Below are 16,311 nucleotides of genomic sequence, written 5' to 3'. Positions count from 1 at the left end.
TAGACCTGACTCAGAGTTGCTGCAAGAACCTTGCTTACAGGGGTGACAGCGAATGATTCACTCAGTGCTGTTTTGTTGATCCAGCTGTAGGGCTGAATTAGACAACAGACTTCTAGAAAGACAGAAAAATATAATTTTACAGCAGACAGAGAGTGACATGCCTTGGATCCACCAAGATGACTCACATTCTTGCACTGAGAAGTAACCCTTGTCTTAGCCAGTTCACAAATTAGAATGATTAATCAAGCATGAAAAAGGCTGGAATGACTATAGCAAAATACATCCCAAATAAAACCTAAATCCCTCAAAAAAAACTTGTGAGTTTTTTAATATATTCATAACTGTTATGGTTCCTTCAATGTGCACCCTGCCACTGTTGTACTTGCTTGTTGCAAAATGTAACTACAATAAAAGATAGCAGAAGTCTAATTTCAAAGTAGTATTTGCAATGTTTTGAACACATTTGACTTCAGGTTTCCATCAGCTTTGGATCTAGAAATTACTCAGAAAACTGCTTATTCTATTAACCACCCTTTTTCAGTTTTGTTTTATGCTGCACCTGTTTTTGTATCTTCCCCCAGCTCTTATTTGTATTGAATAGATTAGAAATGTGTAAACCTGGTCATCATAAATGAGAGTATCCATCAAAACAAAAAAAGATCAGTGAAACGATAGCAAATAGCAACACATGTGAACTCTCTGTGACCACCCTGGTGATTTCTGTGACCAGAAAACACAGTTCGGAGATCAGGTCACGATCAATTCATACAGATAATAAGATTGAAGGGGAAAAAAATCACTGCATTTTTGTAGACAGATAAACATGAGGAAACTGTAATCTATACATAGCTACAGGCAGATGGTTTCATAGATTCACACTGAAAAGGAGAAAAAGCAGCTCTGTTTGTCAGGGAAGATGTATGCTGTGAATTATTCACTCAGCTCAAGTAATAAGTGGGGTCAGGGTAGAACAAAATAATACATTGATTTTCCCTTACAGAAGAGCAAGAATGTGAACAGTTAGTGCAGGTATTCATTTGAAGTGTTACACCAAGCCCAGGGACCAGCTGCCTGTCCCTCAGATTAGGTTTCACTCTCACTCTCCAAGTCCCCAGTACCAGGTCCACAGTTCTCAGACTGCTGACACTCCAGTCCCGTCTAAGCCTTGGAGGTGCCTAAAATCAATTTGTTCCTCCGTTTCAGCGCACAAAGTTCCTCAAGACTGACATATCACTTGCTTAAAGATGCGTTGGCTGAGGGGATAAAGCATCTACACGCCGGTGCAAGCAGATAAAAGGCACGAGGCAGCTAAATCTACCCTCAATGCTTGGAGAAGCCTGATCCATTAGACATGCTCAGGTCATGCACTGACTTCCACACAATAGCCTAACAGAATGGACTAACATTTACAACATGGAAACCTATGCTTTTGACTATTTTTGGCTGGTGGCAGTTTTGAATCCGCAGATCCCGATTTTAAGAAGGTGTTCTTACCACAAGGCTGTCGAATAGCCTGAGATGGAGGCCAACCCCTAGCCTTGGAGGCACTGAAGGTGGGAGACCGAGCAGAAAGGAAAGTGAGACTTATGGCACTGGAGCAAGACTGAGCCTGATGGGGATATAGTGCAGCAAAGTTAAAAAGTCTTCATTTTTAGTAGCATAGGTTTGGGTTCACAGTGTGGGTTATATAGAAGGACTCTAGGTCCCTGAAGATGGGGAGTCAGCACTTTCTGAAAACACTACTCATTCAAATTCTCTGCAAAACTGTAGATATCCTGGTGTCTTTTGCTGCTACTCTTCCAGGCCTTCATTTTCACTCTGTGAAGCCTTACATGGTTTCCACGCTTTTCTACTGACTATGTTGTTATCTATCATAGCCAGGTGCCATTATCATAATTCATAATCTAGTTCCTGACTAAACCATCTACTCTTACAAGCAGAGAGTAAAAGGCAGCTTTCCCCTGGAGAAGCTCAGAAGAAAGCATGAAGAGAAACAGTAGGACCTGGCTCAGTGGCTTGCACTGGGCTCAGCAGGAGTGACCACAGGAGAGCCCTGAGACTCTGCCTTGCAATCTGATATTTTGGTGTCTAGCATTCATTTATTCCTTCCTCTGTTTCCTTTGTTATGAAGCTTGTACAAAGATGTGCAGTTGCAAACTTTACAAATCAGAAGTCTGAGCTTATCTTTGTCTGTGGTCATGGCTGACCTGTTCAAAATTTAAAAAATGGGAGCTGTGAACTCTTTTGGTTTGGGGATCTTTGCATTAGCTTTGCTACAGAGAGTTGCATGGTGTATTATCTATTGTGTCACAAACTAGACAAAGTACTTGCAACACTGAATGAGTGAGGAGGGGGGCTATATAAAGATTTTATGCTATTTTGCATTATATTCCCACATAGACCTAAATTCTGGACTTCAAAGTATCTTCTCTGAGATTAGAGTTAGTGCAGCGACAGCTGCCAGGATTTAAAGTATATAAATTGAATTTTGGACATTGCAATTGCTTTCCTGACCACATCCCAAAGGCCTGAGGAGTGAAATGCTGGGCTTGGGACATAATTAATTCCAGCATGTTTTAGAAGAAAAATCTATTCATGAATAATATATATCTACCCTTTTCTGCTCTGTAAGGTACATCAAAATACCATCTATTGTCATTTGAGATATAACAGACTCCAGTGAACCAGACATTTGGAGCTTACACAAGCAGGCTACTGTTTGACCTAGTTTCATTACAAGCCTGAAACTGCCCATTACCCACTTAATGATGAGTAGGATGAAAAATTGAATCCAATCTACCTCACAGGACTTGAAAAACCATCCAGACAACTCTTGGCCAAGGAAAGCAGCTCAAATTAACATGCCAGACTGTGAACTCCAGAGGCTGAGGGAGGAGCTGGCATACTCTGGCATACTTCTGCCCCTTCCACAGGTGCCAGGTCTCACTGAGCCCCAGATGTGGGGGAGGTATCTGGGTGAGGTTGCACCTGAGCTCGCTAATTTCTCCTAAACCTTCCTGCCAGTGTACATAGCTTTTCAGTCACCTTTCAAATAGCAGTGGGGCTGTCATGCCCAGGTTAACAAGCTCTGCTTTCTCAGCAATGCCTATTGACTTGGGCTTAATATTTCACTCACCACAACTGCTGTTTTTGAGGATGGTTCAGCATCTCTTACTTAGTACAGTCTGTGCTATATATAGCGATACACTTAGCTATGAAACGGTAAAATTAACTACACGAGCTCAAGCTTGCTTCCTTTCACCAACATAAGGAAGAAAAAAAAAAAACCCCAACACTTCAGAGTCTCCCTATCAGCGTGTGATAGAAATGTGTTTAAGGTTAAAGGCTTGTTTAAATCACTGGACAAATCAAGGGCTAACACTGATGAGATCAGATAGCTTATCCTAGATTTACACTAGTATAATTGAGGGCAGAATTTGTTCTGGGGTGTCAAATAAGTGTAACAATGAATTAAAGAGTGCAACCAATTTAAAAGAAAAATGCTCATTAGTGTGAACAGAAAACCATCACAGCAGAAAAATGCCAGAACTTACTGCAATACATCAGCTATTCCCATTAACATAGTAACTAACCATTTCTGGATAGTATGATGCATGGCTAAATAGAATACTGAAAAATGATAGCTCCCATTCCCATGACTAGATTAGAGTTCTTCCCCATCTTTATCACCCTATCTCTGCTGATGTTTTATTGCATAATTTTGACAAACAGTGAAAAAATTAAAGAACGAAAGGTAAAGTTGTTTCACATATAATAACACATGCATACATGTATATAAAAAAAAAAAAAAAGAACAAAGAAAACCAAACTTGGTTTAAAAGATATTCTCCAAAAGAAGTAATCTCTAACACAGCCCATTTTTGAATGGAGCAATTCCAGACCGACTTTGAAAGTCCCAGTCAAAGCACATAGTTTTGCAGTAGACTCATCTGGATAGTTTCTTAGCCAAAACAATTTCAACAAAAAGGCTAGTTCCAGACATACCGTATTAAATAACCTCTGAATTGGCAAAGAGTGATGCATACATTCCATCTGAGAGTCTGCTACGGGTCTGGTCAGTTGAGGTAATGCAAGTTCAGTTTCACAGTTAGAAACCATAAGTGTTTCCAGCAAATAATTGTCAAAACAGTCCTTTTGTGCATTCAGTGTTGAAGCATACATAAAAATCTAGCCAGATAAGGAAAAATAAGAGTAATGTACTATTTCAGACTCTTTAAACTTGTACAAACAAAACAACAGAAAAGTGGGATGAGTGGTTTCAGTGAAAGTGCAATTTTATTGGCAGACAAGTGTATGGTCATCATCATACAAGATCCTGGCTTTTTCCTCAATTATGTCATAGTTCACTGTAATTTCACTTGCTCTGTGGGAGTTACAGTCAGGAATTGAAGCAGTCTGCAAGCTATAAAGATGGGGTAAGTCCTCGTCTCCTCAGCTTAAATTACTTTTCACCTTCTCCTGGCCTTTCCCCCTATAACCATGGCACATTTTCACTTACCTCTAGTTTGAGAGCCATTTGTGTAGGTAGGGAGGATGTGGATGGAGCAGTGGAAAGAGGGCGTTTTCCCTGCAGCAGGGTGCGGAGGTAAGAGCAAAGCAGGAGCAGAGAAGTGGCCATGGCTCCCTGCAGCCCCCTGCATGGACAGCAGGACTGAGGGCAGGGGATGAGAGGCAGGGATCTGGCTCAGCAACCTCTTCCTCTCCCATCAGAATCCCTCTCTTCATATTTCTTTTGGCAAATATTCTACAGCTCTGTCTTTTCCACCTTCATACTTTTGGTTTTTAAATCTTAGCCCAGCCTGTGCTCTGCTGCATTCAGTGTAGCCACGAAACTGGGCTTAGTGATAGTGATATATAAAACTACTGAAACAAAATAGGAAACTTACCATGCTTACACTGACTTCCACTCAATATCCACAAAAGCTTAAGTCAAATATCTACTATCACATATTCCTATTCCAACACGATTCTTCCATTCAATCGTGGAAGAATCCATGATTCTTTTCACTCAGAAAGAGCTTTAGTTGAATTGTTGAGTTTCTTTATGATTTTCTTTAAGAAAGAGAGGAAGAGAGGGAGAACATTTCAGGCAATCTAATTATACAAAGAATCTTTGCGTCACTGATAGTAAAATTTAACCTCGTTTTACTGACACTCAGAAGTGAGTCCAGAGAGGGACAACAAAAGGGACAGATTGCCTGCTTGTTATAAGATTTTTCTTATTACTGGGTTTGGAGTGTGCACAAAGAATGAAGGAATAAGGAAGAGCTCTGGTGCAGAGATTGACATAGACTTTTTTATTCCAAATGAATCTCCAGGGCAGTCAATGCAGCACACTGATTTGAGTTCATGTAGTTTGAGTGAATTCAAACTAGCATAGATTGCATGGCATAGCTAGCATGTCTACTTATGTGAAAACATGCCCCCATGCCTTTAGAAGCAGAATAGAAGTGGTTTCAGTTCCCATCTTTCCTGCTGTGACCATCACTTCCAAGGCCCACAGGTCATTGTTTCTGCACTGATTTAATTTTGACAAATTATTGAAATCAACTCTTCTTGTTACAAAGCTTCATACAAAAAAAGAGACAGGGCCTAATCCTGACAAAGCTCAGAGGACTGTTAAAAAGGCAGAGCAGCAAAAGACACAGCTGTAAATTACAGCTGATGACTGCTGGCACTTCTGTGGCTCATGCTTTGTTTAAGGTCAGAATCTGAGTATCAAATGTCTACAGTGACTGATATTATCAATCAAATTTAAGCTCCCACAAGTATTAGTGCTTTCAGTTTGAAGGCAGATATTTTACTGCTCTTTACAGATTTAGGATAGTTAGGGTGCTTAGTAACCTGTAAATCTTTCAAATGCAAAATGTAACATGGCATGGTTTATGCACCTCATTTTGAATCTGTTTTTATTGATATAAAGAATAGTTTCATTATGTCAAAAGTAATTCTAATGCTTTCCAGAAGTAATATCTGCATGAAGGTAGATAATAGAAACATTTTGGACCTTCGGTTTGTACAGAGCCCTTCAGTTCACCATAAAAATGGCAGAGATAAAGCCACTGAAATTTAAGTGAAGTTCGCGCAAGGGGGAAAGGACCCATAATGGTCTAAACTCACATAAATCACAAACCTCCAGTCCTTTCCTGACTCTGCTGTATTTTCTTTGTTTGACTGCAAATTGTTAGGGCCTGTGCCTCAAAAGATGAATGTCCTGACTAGAACGTTAGAGATCAACCTTGTCAGGGACAAGGTAGATGCTAATGCAATAAAAATTATGTAAATAAGTATGATTTTCTTTGCAGCCCTTAATCTAGGCATGTTGCATGAAAAAGTTAATCACTGAATAAATCTACAAGCAATTGTGGAAGCAAAACAGTCTCAGACTTCCTTTGTGGGTAATCACCCCTTGTGCTGGCAGACACACGCATGCATCTTTCTCATTTGTTTTCCCCACGGCAATACAAATCTTTCACTCTTCTCTGTGAAGGAGCCGAGATGCTGTGGAATGCAGCTCCACGGCTGATGTCCATCATAGCAATTACACCAGTTTCCTTGGCAGTAGGAGCTATAGACTTACACTTCTCAAGATGGAGGCTTCTTAGGATGGTGATCAACTGGTTGGCCTACAAGGATGGTAAATGGTTGTTCTTGAATGAAATTAATAACCTTTAGGTTTCGCTAGTCCAGTGTGTCAGACACACTCTGGTGGATCACCTAGAGAAGTTAGGAGACATTTAGGTACTTCCCTAGCCAGCTCTGAACTGCTTAGCCAGAAGGTAGGTGCCCAGATGTACAAACTGAGATGCGTCTGGGCAGGCAGAGGAAGGACTGGGAGCTCCACTGTGGATTGATTTCAGGTGCTTCTGGAGAAGCAACACAGGGAGTTCTCAGAGGCGTCTGAGTAATGAAGAAGTGAGATAAAGCTTGTAGAGTGCTTTACCACTTCTCTGTCCATATAAGTCATAAGTGGCATGTCTAGCATACAGAGTTTTCTGAGTAGAGCTATACATTCCCATTGTCCTTGAAAACTGTTGCATTTAAGATGGCTTGCTTCAACTATCCTTGTGCTGAGCTAGATGTCAAAGCTTCTGCCACTTCATCAAACCAGATAATATATTTCCAAAGTAACAGCTCATTTAGCATTAAAATTGGCACTTAAGGGTTGATACAAAATGTAAATTAAATGTACAATGTGAGTAAATGAGGCTACTCTTATAATTCAATTTTTGCATTGGTCCCAAGGTTGATATTTTTATCCAAATCACAAATACTCTTTCTCCTTTTAAAAGTATAGTTTTCAATTTCATTTGTGGCATTGCTTTCAAAGCAGAGAAACATCACCTCCACTACCAATTCACATGAGAGTAATATGACTATCAATCACAGTGGCTTGGAAAGAGCTAGTAAGATTTCAAAGCTAGGGATAAAGATAAAAGAAATTAAATTAAGTAATGCTAGAATGAAACAATCAAGATTAAATGTGTTCTCAGCTGCTGAGTTAACCAGTTCCAAGTTTTTATTGAACAAAAGGTTAAAGAACTCTTAACAGCAATTTATTTCAGTTTAATGTTTTTTTAAGCTCAAGCACAGAGCAGCTGAATTTCTTCTGTCAGTTAAAAAAAAGAAAAAAACCTGACATTATCAGGTCTAGTTAATGGCCTTCAGGAAGTTAATTTAACACTGATGATGACCATGTCCAAGCAGGCTGTGTGATTTAATTAGAACCCTAAGAGTTCTGAAAATCCCTTATAGTAAGCAAATTCATGGACTGATTATTTAAAAACAGCTCAAAACTCTTGAGCCTGAATTGAATTATTATTTCATTGAATTAAATTAATCTTAACTGCATTAAACTGAAAATAATGAAAAATTCTTAAAATATGAAGAAAGCCCGAGAAATATTAGCTGCTAAATGCTGTCCTGGAAGAAAAAAAAGTCAGTGGGTGGTGAGCAAATATCCTCAGTGAAACTAGTGTAAATTCAGACAATGGTTGTCATACCTAATAAGAATTTCCAATAGAAATTCAAGACCTCATGGCTCAATCCTCTTCAAATACGAGTAACATATTTTTCTGGGTAACTGTTAATTGTTTGGATTCCTTCACCCACCAGCGCCTCCCACAGCATTAAAGTTCTTGCCAGTGTGTTCTCACCCTCCACTGTGAAACCTGAGATGGAGGGTCATAGAGGAGTGCTCTTGAGTGATGTGTCTCATGATGAATGCACCTTGGTCAAAAGCTGGAGAACAGGTTGTCACCTCCATGTCTCAGGGCTGCAGCTGGGCATCATGCCTCCTCGTGGCTCTGCTCTGGATAACCTCCTCAGCAAGCAACACAGAGCCCAGGGCTGCCTGCAGACCGTGGTGTCTCTCCTGTTCCTCAGCCCATTTGTGTGGGCAGCTAGTTCACAGATGGCAGAGCAGTGCTGACAGTGGCCTGGCAAAATAGAGTACAGCAATACGTAAGTTAAGGCTGCCAGCACAAGCGTAGTGTTGAAGTCACACAAGGTGTGCAAGGCTCAAGCGCACAGCTTCTCTTGGGGGTTTCTTTAATAGTCTCTCTCATGAAAAGTAGTCTAAATTAACTAAAATCCATTAAATTCAAGTAGGAGAGCTAAACTGCAGCAAGCAGTAAACTGCAGTGTGGACATTCAACCCAAAATTGCGTGCCTTAGTCTGATTTCAGGATTTGATACAAAGAGTGGTCAGCTCAAAAATTGAGATAGGTTAGACAATGGGTAGATGTGTCTATCTTTGCCAGCTGTGCCAGGCTGAGCTATCCCCACCCTTCATTCCTCCTTTCCACCCTCACTGCTAGTCCCCACACTGTCCCAGATGTGGAAGATCTCTAGGTGTTTCTTCACCTGTAGCAGCACTGCTCAAGCAGCACTGCTCATTGCTCCTGCACTGCTGCTTGTCCAGGTGTTTCCTCACCCTGCTCATGAACTGGGCGCTGTCATATATGATAGTGCCTGGCCACTCATCCCCCAGACAGAGGCCTGCATACTGTCCCATCTCAGTCTCTCCAGCTCTAGCATCATGAAGCAGGCTGAAGAATTGACCAAATTCAAGAAATAGCTCCTTTGGAGGGTGGAAATGAAATGGTCCATGTTTGACAACCATGGGGAGGGAAAGCGGGTAAGTTGGTGCAATTTCACAGTTTGTTTAAACCTGTCACAGTGCCAGCTGCCCTGACAGGCACCTGAAGTGTCTCCCCCACCGTCTCCCATCCACGTCAGATGGTGTGGTCATCTGGATCAGGAGTTAATCTGGTTAAAAACTAACTGTGTAAATGAATAAATGAGAAAGATTTATGTTTAACCCAGGTCGCTTATCTAATCAAGTTCTCTGCAAAGCACTGCAAATGGTTGTACTGACAAAATGAAGGAGTGATGGAAGAGTTGGAATGAGTAACTGGGGGTATGAAGTAGTAGGGGTTGCTTGTGCTCTGTTTTAGCTGAAATAAATATGGCTTATATGACAGACTTAGTAGTTTTTTTCTTTTATACTTTCACAAAGGAACATCTCACACTGTGGAAAAATATTAGGGAATTCAAAGAAATCGGAATGTTTGTCTTGTTCACAAGAATTTGCAGACAGATTTCAAAGAGAATCAAGGATTTGATACCCCCAGCTTCCCTGTTTTACTTTCAAACTTGTCAGCATCACGTTCTCAAACATCTAAATCATGGAATTTTCCTTTGAGCACCAAAATAAGTCTCCATTTGGTACCTAAGTGTACTAAGTATTCTTGAGGAACAAGACCCCTGAGGATAGTGAGTGCCTGGTTGTTAATGTGCTGCTTCAGTTTTCAACATACGCCAAGTCAAGAAGGGAAGGAATGAGCCAAGAATCCCGAACACTATTTCCCCATGCAACATACTCTGCTGTAAGGATGATGCTGAGTTTGCCCTTAGATTTCAAACATCTTGCAATTTTCTTTCTACAACTGATTTTATTGCTTTCTGGGCTTGTTTTCAATACAAATCAGAGACGGAGCCAATTTGCTTAGTAGCTGCAAAAATGGGCTTCAGAGTCAACCATTGTAACAAGTAGCTCTCACAGAAAAGTCCTTCATGACAAGGAAAAGGGGGAGGAAAGGAGAATCCACATAAATATTATTGCATTAAAGAGAGGAGTTAATTTCAAGCAAACTGTTTTATGACTGATCAGCCAAAAGTTTAGTTTAGAGCAATCAAACATTTGTCTAATAAAGTTTGGTGCTTCTATATGTAACAGGAGCATCTATATGTAGCAATATCATGAGTATGTAAAATTCCTTAAACCAACAAAAATTAAGATTGTAAGTGTGGGAATGAGTGTCACCACTCACAACCCAAAACTACATCTCAGTAAACTGAAGAATGACTGCGGATATGGAAAATGCTATCCAACAAATCAAGGCAAACAATGCCTGGACCTGAAACTTCTGGGGAGGAGTCCACCACATCCACATCCTGGAGGCACTGTGTAAGGCTCCAGTCAAGTGGTGGCAGTGGTGATGGTGGTTCATCCCTCAACCCCAGCTCTGAGCTCTCAGTCTTCCCTCACCACTTACCCTTTTCCCACAGTATATCACCAGCTTGGTTGTGCCACCACAGCCTCTTGGGGCTTGTGCTGTAAATGAGATCACTGAAATGTTCCCTTTAAAACATACTGTAGGTCAGCTTGACTCCACAGGGTAAGTTAATTCAAGTGATTTTTTGTGCTAATATTCTTCTCCAATACCTGAGCTAGCTCTCTCACTGCCTGGGGCCCTGATTTTGGAAAGGATCCCCTTCAATATGCTTAAGTCCTACTGAAGCTAGGCATATGGTTAAGTATTTTCCTGATCAGGAGTGTGCATATGTGCTTTCTCTGACTGATGTCTTAGATCATAACTTATTTGCAAAATATATTAATAATTCTCTGGCATGTTTTACACGTGAGAGCATGAATAATTAGATAAATAAATAAATAAAGCCAAATATTTTTCTGTTGCTGGGTAAAGAGAATTTTTTGGCCAATTTCCCTATGCTATGTTCTGAATACAGTTCAAGTGTACCTTTAAATCTTTATTTTGGTGGTTTAAAAACAAAACAGAATGGAAGAAAGTTAAAATTATCTTAAAGATTTTTAAAGTTTTTTTAACTGTTGTTTTCTAACTAGTGGTAAAATATTGTTTCTGGCAAAATGTTTGTAGGAAGCATTTGGCTGTTTTAGTATAACTGAAGGCCCTGGAGTGATGCAGTCTGAATAAATTCAACAGACTTGACATATTCCTCTTTCTTACGTTATTCAAATAATACAGAGCCGTTTCCATTCTGTCAGAGACCTTAAGAGAAGGCTGTCAATTGTAACAAATTTCACAAAGCAATTCTTGATGTGTGTTTACGTCTTTTGGTGCTTGTAGCTGTCATGGACTGACTAATTCACAACAAAAGCTTGATTTGATAAATTTAGCATCTTTATTGTTTGCAGAATGTCTATGTAGATAATCCAGCTAAAAAAAAATAAAAAAATCAGTTATCCAGCTTTTTCAGTAATTGCTTTTTTGAATCATTTAACTCCATTCATGGACACTTGAAAATCAAGCTGTGTTCTGTAGTTATGGTTACTCAGATCACTCAAGTGGGATCATTTCTCTCTGGTGTTTGGCTGGGCATGGGAACGTGTCTGGCAAGGACCCTTCCACGTGCACATGTGAAATATATTCCAGTGATCTGTGGGCATGAAGTGCTGGAATTTGCTTTTCATAAACACACATTTCGACAAATAAAGTCTATTGAAACTTCTGTAGGAAATGAATCTGAAAAAAAGTAAATATCATCCACCAAAAAAGGCATAATAAAATTCATGATTAAATATTTGTGTAAATGTTTAATGCTACTTGTCTTTCTGCTGTACAGCCTGGATTTATATCATGCAACTTTAAACACTTGAACAAGATGTATCCACAATTGGAACAGCTGATCTGACCTGCCGATACAGACAGCTTTGCTCCTCGGAAGTGATTTGGGTCATTTAAAGTCTGAGCTGCAGTCATGGGCATCCTCTCCCCATGAACTGAACATATCAAGAGCCTAGGGCAATTCGGCCTCAAGATGAGATGGTTCAGACAGATGCATAAAGTGCAATGTCGTGGCTTTAAAGAAAAGCCTGAACAGCTGTGCAGACTTAGTTTTCTTCTGCTTTGTTTGTTAGCTAACCAGTGCAGTTTTTTGATACCTAGCAAGAATGAAGCAACATAAAATGTTAGCATTTGGAGACTCTTTTAGAACAAGGAGCTAGCCTCTGGGCTGCTCGGTTACTCAAGAAGAAATGTTCTTGGAGAAGAATTTAGACACGAAATATCTTAGAAAGGTCACCAGGCCAAAGGTGACTTTAGCTTATGCTTCTTTTTCATGTGATCAGCTGATACTGTCACGCATTCATTATACAACAAAAATGTGTGCACTAGCTCTGAAGTTCAGAAAGAGGGAAAAGGTAAAAAATCTTGACATTTTTGGAAAAAAAGAGAGCTGACAGAGCTCTGTTCAAAGTAAGAAATGTAAGCAGCAGCAAATGTTTGAATGGCTAACAGAAGCATGTGCCTTCAATATCCACTGGAAAAGCCAAATCACAGAACACAGGTGCAAGAACTCAGAATAAGGAAGTTGAGTGAATATCATACATGTGTACCCTCGCTTTTTCCTCTAGGCATCCTCTTTCAGCAATGGTCATTGGCAGGACATTGTGTTAGACTGCCTTTTTATATGACCTGATGTTCTCTTCTTTAAAAAACTACTTTAAGAACAATCTGATAGAGTTTAAGTTGAAAAAAATATTGCAAGATTGCACCAAGGCCAAACACTTCTTGCTAAAAGGCACTTTTTGATTTGTTTAATGCAACTTTAGATGTATTATGCTGATTAATGTAGTTGTTCTGCATTGGCTAAATGATCTTCTTCATTGAACTGTAAAGTTCATAAAGGAAGATGATTAATTCATATCTGTATTGTTTATGCTGCTTTTTCTAAAGAAAGGATTCCAATTATAATTTAAATAATGGTATTTGATTCTGAAATGGACCAAATATGCAAATATTATTCTATTGCTATTCTGAGCTGGGCCATTATGCTCCAAAGATGAAAAAAGGGTGAGCGAATTTTGCTTCAATATGTAGCCGTCTGATGACAGAACAGACTTACTTGTGTAAGGAAAACGCCTTCATATTTACCCCAGTGCAACAGATAATCAGATGTGACCCACTGTAATGAATATCTCTGGGAAACTTTGACATGTTATCTTTGAAAATATGATATTCACTTACTGCTACGAACGAATGATTTAAATCACAAACTTAGGGCTTTAGTTTCCTTGGGCTCTTGCACTTTCAGGACATAAATCTGGCTTTGAAAGAACTGCCAGCTATCTCAATTTCCATTAATTGAGAGGGACTTCAATCCAGAAATCCATGCAAAGCGCTGCAGATAAGCCAGTAAGTACAGAAAATGTGCATTCATGCAACACCCATAAAAAGAGAACTCCACTCTTCATGAGAAATAACAAAACACCCCAAATCAAAGCAACCCCCAACCCGCAGGAAAAGTTGTGAGGTCAGCAATTCAATACTTTGTTTTCCTTGAGCTGTATGGCCACATATTAATACTGGTTGGGGGTGGGGGCATGTTAACTATGAAGGAATTTGGGATGTTTTCATTATTGCTGGGCAAATAACTCTTGAAAAGTAAGCATCTCTTTTATGCATAGATCAAGTGAACTTGGCAGCAGCAATGTCATTGATGCTAACAGTGTGTGACAGGAAACAAACCCATGTGACTGCTGTGTTTTGTAAGTTGAGCTCTTGTGTAAGATTCCGGTACATTCTTTTCCAGCTATTCTTTCAGAAATTTGAACTTTTAATTAAAAGGCAACATTGAAGCATGTCCAGCACTGACAGTCTTAATGCTGTTTCTTCTCCACATTAACATGCAAACCAGCTTCAGTCAGCATGCAAGGAGATACCGCATAATTAGCTTCATTGTCCATTATGAACAAATATGTGTTTTGGTGAGGGAGAGAATGTACTAGTGTTTTCTAATCAAACAATCAGGAGTCAGGATTTTCAGGTTTTAGTAGTCATGTCAATTTCTCATAGTCATCCTAATGATCATTTTACTTTATCAGTTGGAATGAAATAGATGTATCAAATTCAGGTTGCTTGTAAAGATCTATAATCTATTTAAAAAACCAGTTCAGTTAAAAATCATTTAAATGCAACATTTATTTAAGTAAATATTTACTAAAATGATAGCAAATATAAAAGTGTAAAAAAATAACCAGATGCTGGTCTCTGGAAAGATGAGCTATAATATGCATCGTATAATACGTATCACCATTTAACACCCTAGAATCCACTTCAGTAGTGAGAACACAGCTTGGTAATGCATGTGTATCAAAGATCTTCAATAATGTTTAATACTGAGTTTTAGCAGGACAAAGCTGGGGACTGATATGACAAGACATGATATGCTTAATATACCAGCTGGTGACTTCAGTGTTGGGTTTGAATTCTGAAAGGAATTTTGCTTGATAAATTAAAAACACATTAGGGTGTCATGAAGCAGTGAGTAGAAAACTAAAAGACATGACTTTTTAGGAAGCTTAATTTTTTTTTTCCCTGAGTTTTGGAGTTGTATTATATATGTAACACAAATAGTGAAAATGTTACTTGACCAAAAAAAAACCCAACAAAACAACAACAAAAAAAAAATATGTAATTTTAATTTCTGAATTAAGCATCCTATGATGGCAACATAAGACTATAGGATTAGATCTTGATTTCCAGGCTGACAATATCCATATTCTTTATTTCCATGGGATTAGTAATGAAAGTAGTACTGAAATAGACTCTGTTCCTTCTCAGATTATTAAATAACATTGCAAAATCAAATTTTTATAACTCATTTCAAAAGAAGCAACATGTGAAAACGTAACCAATATTTGTACAGTTAATTCCTCAAGCAATAATCGCTAATTTAAATATTATGTTTTCACTTCCAAAGACTACTACTATGTGAAAATCAGTCTGCACATACACAAACAAATATATCAAGGAAGTAGCAATTCAAAACTATCACCATCTCCTCCGTTTCTGGATTATCCACAGCTCCTTCAGAAGATAGATGGTCTTATGACAGCTTGGTAGGTAGCTTAACAAAAAGAGCAGCAGCAATCTAAAAGGGAATATTTGACAGGAAGTCCATGGGCAGGTGCATAATGATCTATCTGTTTTATATGAGTGCATCACTAAATCATCAGCCAAACACCTTTTGTTAGATGTTCCTTCATGGGCACAAAATTCATACTTACTAGATACTTCTCCACCATCTGAACTTGCCCAAATGTCTGTGTTTCCTGCAGAAAGGAAACCTGTTACCTGGTTTAGTTCAACCTCTTCTGGTGCAAAACGATGAATCCACTCCCTATTTTAGTGAAATTCTGCAACACAAATGGCTTATCCAAAGGGTTTTCAGGTAAATAGCAGTCTTTCCAATGATTTTGGCTGGCATGTAATCAAGCCTTACTAATGACATAAAACAGACAATTGCTTTAGATGCATTTCTTCATTACTTTAATGAAGAAAGAGATGAAAAATGCATCTGTGAACATCCTTTCTGTTATCATGCCAGTGCTTTAGTTGATTCTGAGATTATGCATAAAATATGGAGTCTGCATTATAATGCAATTAATTCATCAGTGTACAGATGTCTGACAGTATTTTAAAAGGAAGACCTTTTCTTAATAATTCCTATTGGTATGGCTTCAGCTGGCTTGATTTTAGAAAAAATGAGGGCTTGATAATTCTATGAATCTGACTCACCGTAGACCGAAATCAGGGAGGAAAAAATATCCTTATAAACCATTAATATAGACCTATAGAAAAAGTAGTCCTGAATTCCTTCCCTTCATAAAACTCCAGACCTTTTCTTAGTACTGAGAAATAGAGACTTTTCCCTGTCTATCTAGTAATTCACTGAAACTATGAAGCATGCTTAGAAAAAACAGGCCAATTATGATGCAGTGCTGAACTTAAAAGTTTTCAGCAGGTACTAAAATATTTTAAGTTCTTTATAATTTCCCCATCAGAACTGATATAATGACTATTGCTTACTCCAAAACTGCAGATACCCTTCACTGCTGTTAAGAGCAAAGCCAGTCTCACATACTTGATCTTCAGGTAAAATAAGCCACTAAAATTTGCATTATATGGGTACATGCATTTAAGAAAGTTTTGACTGTCTATTGACTAACTCTGGTTGTGAAAG

This window comes from Nestor notabilis, unplaced genomic scaffold, assembly GCF_000696875.1.
Source record: "Nestor notabilis isolate BGI_N333 unplaced genomic scaffold, ASM69687v1 scaffold3010, whole genome shotgun sequence".
In the NCBI taxonomy this organism is placed as follows: Eukaryota; Metazoa; Chordata; class Aves; order Psittaciformes; family Psittacidae; genus Nestor; species Nestor notabilis.
This window is presented reverse-complemented; position numbering follows the sequence as displayed.